This window comes from Chrysoperla carnea, chromosome 5, assembly GCF_905475395.1.
Source record: "Chrysoperla carnea chromosome 5, inChrCarn1.1, whole genome shotgun sequence".
Taxonomy (NCBI): Eukaryota; Metazoa; Arthropoda; class Insecta; order Neuroptera; family Chrysopidae; genus Chrysoperla; species Chrysoperla carnea.
The window spans coordinates 56093519-56102712 of NC_058341.1; positions in this window are offsets into that span (position 1 = coordinate 56093519).

The window sequence follows — 9194 nt, forward strand, 5'->3', positions numbered from 1 at the left end:
ATCGACATAGTACCTATATTTTGGTCCTATACTCAAAGAAAATCTGAAATAAAACGGTGAACCAAAATAATATAGTACATTTACTTAAAGTCGGTTTTATTTTATTTTTATTGTTTATTATGATTGGTTTTTTTACCATATTATGTTGAATGTAATTTTTTCTAAAATTATTTTGAATAAATTTAAATAGATTTATTGAACAAATTTTTAATTATTAACAAAAAATAATAAATTTAATGGAAATTTGATTAAAGCTTACTTTTTTTCTTTTCTATCGATTTTTGACGAGTAATTTTTAAAATTTATCGTACTATTTTGGGTTTTAGAAAAAAGAAAAACATTTTTTTTTAAATTATTCAATTTATATACTTTTTTTGTTTGAGAAAACGGAAAACTCACAAATATTTATTAAATATTTATAAATATTATTGGGGGTCGCTAAACCGCACAAATAAACAAAGTGGTTTATACAAATTGACCACATTTATGAAAATATTCATCAAATGATGAAATTTGCAGGTCCAATAACCTTACTCAAAAGGTATAATTAAGCAGAGTTCATAATATTAGAAAACCTCTTGCGATTTAATTAAGGCATTCACTTAAGACAAAATTGGGAAACGAAAATAAATCCTAACCTAATTTCAGCACGATGAAAAATTTCAATTTTCAAAAGAAGTGATTTTCTATATTTTTTCGAAACAAACTTCCAAACAATAAGTAGCTTTCTAAACTTGAGGTTTTAGGGAATTTTTTTTATTTGGCGATACTCAGATTTTCTTAATGGGACGCCTACAATGCGTCTTAGCACAGTTGGGGTCCATTAAAATCTAAAGTGGCTGATTTTTTCAATAATGGACTCCTGGGTTCAGTCGCTATGAAAACTACTGGACTTCATATGTTTTAGTTTTTATTTAGCGCAATCAGGTTTTTTTTGTTTTTTTAAATTAATTTTTCTATTTTAATTTTTATTGACGGCACAGTACAATTTAACACACATATAGTTCAAACCTCACGCAACACCAGCTGCAAATGTGTTTTATTAATTAGTATAGTTAAAAATGTAACAAGTAAAAGAAAATGAAAAAATTGCTCGCATTTTGCTAAAACCCCATGGAATGTGTTTCTTAGGTGTCAAATATCATTAGCAAGTAACGAGTTGGTGGCGCAAATGTTTCTATTTGTTAATAAACAATAAATTGTTGCTTCAATGAAACGCTCAATGTTAAAGTTGACTTACAAAATTAATTATTAGGCAATTTGAATTACGTATACGTTATACATGTATAATAGTTTTCGATTAGTTGACAAGCAATTAACATTTACGTCATAAAAGTTGCCTATTTACTAATTTTTTAAGTGATATTTAACATTGATCGTTCAATTGAATTAAAAATTTATTGTTTATTAACAAACAGAAACATTTACTGACAATGCCTTACTAATGATATTCGACACCTAAGAAATACATTCCATGGGGTTTTAGCAAAATGCCAGCGGTTTCTTTCATTTTCTGTTTTTAGCTGATTTTTAAACAACTTTTACTGTACTAAATGTATTTTAACAATGCTCTATATTTGCATGTTTTCATTCAAAAAGCATTAAATTATTGTTACATACGTATGCTAAAAAGCACAACAAATTTCCAGTTGGAATGCATACTTCTCTTCAGGAATGGTTTGATGAACTAATAATAACATTTCATTGGGGAGAGAACTGCAGTAAAGTATACTGGCAAAAATACATTTTCTTTGTAGTTATCATTCCAAGATGTTGTAAATAAAGGTTGTTCAATGATTATGTAATTGGTGCAAAGTATCTAGTGAGTGTAAAAGAGACGAAACAAGAGTGATCGCAAGATTTAGGTTGTATACTTTTAGATGAGAGAACACCAAAGTTAACAGGCAAACAGGTCCTCAAGAATAACTCTCAGTAATTAAAAAAAACTCGACCGACTCCACCGAATGTCACGAAATTCTTTTCGGATCATATTGCCGATATTCGTTTATGTTTTGCATGCGCGATTTCGATCAGGAAAAAAATTACCACGAACGTACGTACACACACACACATACTTATTCTTTAAATTGGTGTTAATGCATTATCCTGACCATGAAACTTGAAGATATGTTGGAAATTTCTATTTGGAAAATCGAACCATTTACAGTAACTTCCTTTACTGGAAAGTTAACAAGGAGCAAACGTGTAAGTTGGGCAATAGAATTGAATCAGTTGAGAGTCTTCTAGAGGAGTGTTTTGGAACAATTGGTAAACTGGTAAATAACTTCAAGAAGACAAATTTTATGGTGAATTTGAACTTTTCTTGTGGTTTTTCTTTCAATTATTTTGTTGATAATTTGAGTTTGTTTTTATACCATGTATATATCAAATATATCAAGGTATATTGAGTTTGGTCCCATTTTTATAAAGCTTAAAAATATTCATGCTAGAGTTCTATGAAACCAAAGTGCCACTGCGAAAGAGATATATATCTATATGGACTCATATCTGCATTCTCTCTTGCTCAATAACTCATTGAACGTTGCGAACATAATTTTAATATAGGTAATCATAAAATTACCTAATTAGTCCATTTTCTAGTCTGGGGAAATGAGAATTCCAGATTGAAAAGAGATATCAAGTTGAAACTTTCACAGCGTGCGCAGGACGTAAAAAGTGAAGTCAAGTTTTAAAATAAGCAACATAGATTAAGGTCTTGGGTTCGTAGGATCGATTTTGTAAACCGTTAGAGATAGAATGAAAGCTTCAGTGTAAAAAATGTTCCTTATAAAAAAATAAACAACTTTTGTTTGAAAAATTTGTTCGTAAACATCATGAATGTTTGATTTTTAGCATCCAATCACATTGTAAAATAGACAGCTTACAAAATTTAACTAACATTTTGCGGTTACATACGACATAACTATATAGTGGAAAGTTGATTAAAACCACTATGTAAACATGATCGTCAACTTTTCTACATACATAAAATTTATAAATAAACGCAAACGGAAAACCTACAGCAACGCCAACGGAAATGAGCTGTACTTTTCTTGTTTTTTTTTTTTTTTTAGAAAAAAAAGATAACTGTCAAAACCATGAAAACATGATATATTTTCATATACAATAAATTTTTCGTATTTAGTTTCTTCACATATAATAAGAAAATATCTATTCTACTCCTTATAGGTCTAGGGCCCGTGTTATTTTTCTTTGTCGGCAATATTTCTATCAGGAATCCGGGAAAAATTTTAATTGCGAGGTGAGCTTAATGTTGAAAAATATTCATTGAAAAAGATATTAATCAAAAAAGAAGAAATTGAAATAAAGATGAAAATTAGAAAATTGTGATGTCCGACAGTGGATTTTTCGTTATTCTGTGTGTCAGGAAGAATGGTTTTTGGATTATTAATTTTTAGACTAGGTTGAAAAATGGGTCTGGGTGCCATTCACAACCCTTGTAAGAATTTATCTAAAAACCATCTCTACTTCGATAAGTATCCTTTAAGTTTACTTCGTAATGAAGTTGTTTTTCTTAAATCTGAGCGTCATTTATGTCTATACAAAACTGGGTTATTCATTCAACTAAAAATTAGTTAGTTAAAAACGATTTGAAAAAAAGGCATAAGAATTTTGATACATACCTTGACTCAAATGAAATAAGTTTATAGAAGAATACAAGTTTGGCATCTAAGATGGCTTTATGAATAAGAAAAATAAAACATGGTTTCTATGGTAACGGCTTATATGTAAAAGATAAAAGGAGAGTTCAGTATGAACGACCTATTTGAAGAGCCCCTTATGGACAGTCATTGTGAATGGTAGATATTACAGTGCAGTGTGAAAAGTTGACATATCAACTCACCTTTAGATAATATTTCACAATTTTCGTAGTCATAACTTGTTCTTAGACTATTCTGACGTTTTGAAAAAAATTGAACAGTGTTACATTTTTTGATGTTAAGGAATTTCATTTATTTGTATTCAAATAAATATAAGTTTTGATTTTGAAAACAAATTTCATAACTCAATCTCTTTCTGGGATCATACTTCGAGCAGTCAAGTCTATCAGTTAATTTGAAGAAACCAAAAATGTTGTTATCCAAAAGATTAATTGTTTTGCCAGCCTTTTATAGAATTTTCATTTTTTTTTCGTAGAAATGAAAATGACTGATCAATCACTGAAAATGTGAATGCGACTTAACATGTATTTATTTTTCGTAAACCTTAGAAAAAGAGGAATTGGAAAAACAAATTTAGGCTAGTCGGATATTAATATAAACAAATTAATTTTTTAACTAATAAACATTTCGGGCTAGGGACTTGTCTACACTAATATTCTTTGAATACAGTGTGCTCTGGCCCAAGCCCTATTATAGACCTACAAAAATATAAATGTCAAAAATTTTGCTTGTTTATAACACACAATCGTCATAATAATAATATGTTTATAAATATTCGTTTTTCTTTCAAGAAAAATTAGGTTATGTGTATGATGATTACTTTACTGAATATATGTATTTGTTGGAAAATAAATAAGAAAATATATACGATTTAACAAATTAAATTTGATATATAGTCATGATAGTAATAATAATACATAGGCAGTAGTCGCGAACAACTATAGGATGCTCTGTTTTAAATTAGTGTAGGCACTGGGCCAGTTCAAGTATTCCAAATTATTTCACGAACTTTCTTTTTTGATTTTTACAAGTGAAATGTACAAAATCCCCGAAAAATGTTTCGGGTACGGAACGCTAAGCTCATTAATACATATCTAATAACACTCTCCGTGAAATTACCTTTTTCCTTAGAGCCTTTCGAAAACTGATATGATTTTGCAGATCAGCACCCATTTTTCAGTTTTTTCGAATACGGAACCCTAAGCTCGCACTTGAAACGTACTTAAGAACAGAACAAGAACCTTTGAAACCTTTTTTCCTTATAGTTTTCTTCAAACTGAACCGATTTTAAAGATCATTTTCTATTTTTTAGTTGTTCTGGACACGGAACCCTACACTCACACTTGAAACATAGCTTAGAACACTCTCCATTGAATTAATATCCAAACGAAACAAAAAAATTAAAAAATCGGTTCATTCCATACATCATGAATCATTCTATTACTATTGATTTTAGTGTCCCAAAAAAATGGTATATTTTATAAAAATGATCAATAAGTTTATGTCAAACTGTCTGTTAGCTAGTAACAACAGTCTTCATCTCTTCAAGCTAGTCCACAACAGTAGTTGGCTCAAGCACATATGGACTATACACGATAGATATGCGATCATCATAAACAAATCCTCAATTTAAAGCAAACGCAAAGAAATATTCGTTTTATTCATCACTTCGCTTTATTTACACGTTTATATATTCCAACAAGTACAATTAAATTTTCCACCAATAAAATGCATGCGACTTAACAAAATCAATCTCTTTCATAGAAGTAATGATTTTGTTTGTTTAACTTCAGTGATTTTTTATCAATGAATTCATATTTTAAGTTCAATCCCCACTTTGTCAACTTCGGGATGAGGTTGCCATTACCTTATTTTTTTCTCGGGAGCTGTGAGATTACAAGATAATTAGCTATAAGGTTCGCGATTTCGGAAATCAAAGCATGTTAAAACTCACTGTCCTCTCAGCTATTTTTTACAATATTAAAAAATATTCTCGACAGAATTTAAAAAAAGTAGGATAAGTAAAAGGAATGTTTTAAGACTAAAATAACTATAAATCAATTTCTACCTATATACTAGAGTGTATTATTGAACTTTTTCAATAAGAGTATAAACTTTGATTCGGCTAAATGAAAATGTTTATTCATTTGAAGACAAAAAATATATTGATTTTCATAATTTTCATCATTTTCGATTTAGTCCATCATTGAATATTAGAAACAATGAAATAGAAATAACTTCTACTTTACTAAAAATAAACGCACATGGATAAAAATTCTCTTCAGTATTTGTTTAGTAAATCGAACTTTGCCTCCATATATTTTTCATCTCATAGAAAACAATTTATGTCAGCAATCAGTCAAGAAACTGGAGAATGGATCAAAGTACACATTTCATCCTTGGTACAACATTTAACGCTATAATAATATTTTTAGGCAAGCTGTATATTTATTATTTTATGTAAAATAATAGTAATAATAATAATAATAATGAACTAAATTTGTTATGTACACATTAAAAATAATTTATATGATGCATAGAAAAATTACTGTAATAAAATACCAAAGCGGAATAAAAAAAAATTAAAATAAACATGTGTACGAGAGTATTCATTCTGAAATTTTATGTGTTATATTGTTGTTACATTGTTGATACATTGTTATGTTTCGTTATATTCATGTTAATATTACATACATACTATATAAATCATATTGTTAGAGCAAACAATATATTTGTAATGACATATTGTTTTCAATATATTTGAATCCAAAATTCCTTTCGGTCAAAACCAAGACCTAATTATTCAATTGACCATATTTACAATAGAGATAGATAATCGATTCGTGCAAATTAATTCGACTTCTGCTATTTATGGTTCAAAATAATTTGAATGATATTAATTAAAATTGGAAAGAAAAAAATATTTTATTTTACATTTTTTCCTAGAACCTTTCACAAAATCGTGAAAATTGGTTAAGCAAGTTTTTCGTTTTAGACTAAATATAACGAAAAATATGTTTCGATTTATTGTTTTCGAGAGATCAGCTTTACGGTGTTCAAATTTAAACTTCATCGCATTAATATCGTCATATCTTAAAATACATAGACAACACGAATTAATAAATCCAATTTTCGTAATTTTTGGGTCAAAATTACTTTAGAAAAATACTTTCATTAATTTTACTAATAAAATAAAATTTTCAATATTTTTCCCCTTAAGAACGTTGTAAAATTCCATTAGAACTTTTCATTTTTATTGATCATTTGTGTTGTTTACTTTAATAAAGTATACAATATTTACTTACCGTAAGTCTCTCGATTATAATTGACGATTTTATTATGATACAAACAGCAAAAACTATTTGTATATAGACAAATATCTTGTCGAGTAGTTTTAATTAAAGAAAATTTAAAAAAATACTAACACCAAATTTCGAACCCGGACTTCGTGGGTTCATGCCAAGCGCCCTAACCAATTAGGTGCCTGAAACAATTTTCATTTAATTATCATGAAAACATGGCTTTAGACTAACTTTCCACGATTTCACTTGTGAAAATCCGTTTCGAATTGTGAATCTCAAGTTCTCAGCTTCACAGGACTTTTAAATCCAACGAAATAACAACGTTATATCTTAAAAACAAAAACAATACAAATAAGAAAAGCCGATTTTCATCAATTTTGAGACAAAATTTCCAAATTTTTTTAATACTTGCTTTTTATCTCGGAATCGTTCGTGATACTGATTTATCTCAATTAATTTACTAAATAATTGATTTAGTGAATCATTGATTCATTCAGGGAACATTTTTTGTCTTCAAGTATCCCCTTTATATAATACCACTCGCAATATAGAAATTGCGAGTCACTAAGCACAAGTACCCCACATGCTATCCTATAAGTCCCTTTCAACCGCTTAGACCAACCTCTGAACACCTAATTTAATTCCACACTTGGGACATTAACGAAGGTATTCCACACTTGAGACAATAAGGAAGGAGGCCTTTAGTCCTCCTCCCTTTTTCAAGATTTATTGCCCGAATGGCCATGGGCCCACATTACATTAAAAAATAGTCTATGATTAAAAAATTAAAATAGAAGTGAGAAGGTTTATGGTGAAAGTTTTCAGTTTTTACTGCAATTTTCATAAAAGTTTACATCGAAAGACAAATCGTTTCTTTTTAGCTAATGTTGGAGAAAAAAAGTAGTTTGAATAGTGTATTTCCTATTTTCGAGGAGGCGTGACATAAATCTACTGTAAAAAATCCAATTTAAAAAAACCACATCATTCTACAGTAAATAGAAATGAAAAGGATAGTTTTAGGGATTTTTTTCCTATTTTCGGGAAGTTACTATAGATAGATCCTAAAATTAAAATAAATACAGAAAATAGTATGTCCAATTCGGATATATACGCTATATAATTATAATGAATTTATGGATATTTCTAGTGTATTTTAGGTAAAATAATTCATATTAATTTTTTTTTCACGGCGTTTCAATACTTGTATTTTTATCAAGTAGACAAAACAAATAAATCAATTCTAAAATAAAATAAAATAACTTTATTAAAATTAGTTGACTCCTTTTTAAATATCTCAAAATATGAAATTTTGGTAAGCTATAATATATAATAATATAATCTATAAATATATAGGAGACTTTCTATAGATATAGATAGATAGATAGTCACTCATCACGATATCTCTGGAACTATAAGACCTAGAGACTTGAAATTTGGGAGGAATATTCCTTTTGCCAAGTAGAGGTCAGCTAAGAACGAAACGATTTTACGAAATTCCACCCACAAGGGGGGTTGCGGGGGTGTTCATGAATAGAAAATTCATATTTTTCAATTATGGCTTTTAATAGTTCAAAACTTGGTCAGAATGTTTTAAATTACATTTAGAAATTTTTTTAACCTTCGGAGGGTAGAAAGGTGTAGCGAGAAAGTGGGAAGGAAATATCGAATATTTACAAATATACCTAAGTGGGGTATCAAATAAAAGAGCATGACGTGTACATTACAAAACTGTTATCCAACGCAAGGAAATGTGGAGGGAGGGGTGCAAGTGAGGATGTTGCCCAGCAAAGCGGGCGGGTAACAGCTAGTATAATATATAAGCTATAATTTGAATAACCTAACCCTACCTTGAAAATGATTAATTCCCCATACCAATCTTCATTCTCTATTTCAGCCCCTTCAAGTTTTATTTTCTCGACAAAAACTACAAATATGCCCTTTTTCAAGATCCCTTCTTCTATCTCTAAACCAAAAAACCATCAAAATTAGCTTTTTAGGCGTGAAAGCGTAGTATTCAGCCAGACAGATAGAGTTACTTTCACATTTATAATATTAGTAAGAATGGCGAAATCAATGCCGTTGGCAATGAACTAAGCATATTGTCATATTTTGAAATAGATAGGCCATACAAACCTGATTATTAAAATTACCTTAAAATGGTTTTCATTAAAATTGAAGCTTAAGTTCTCAACCAATTGAATCGAAACTT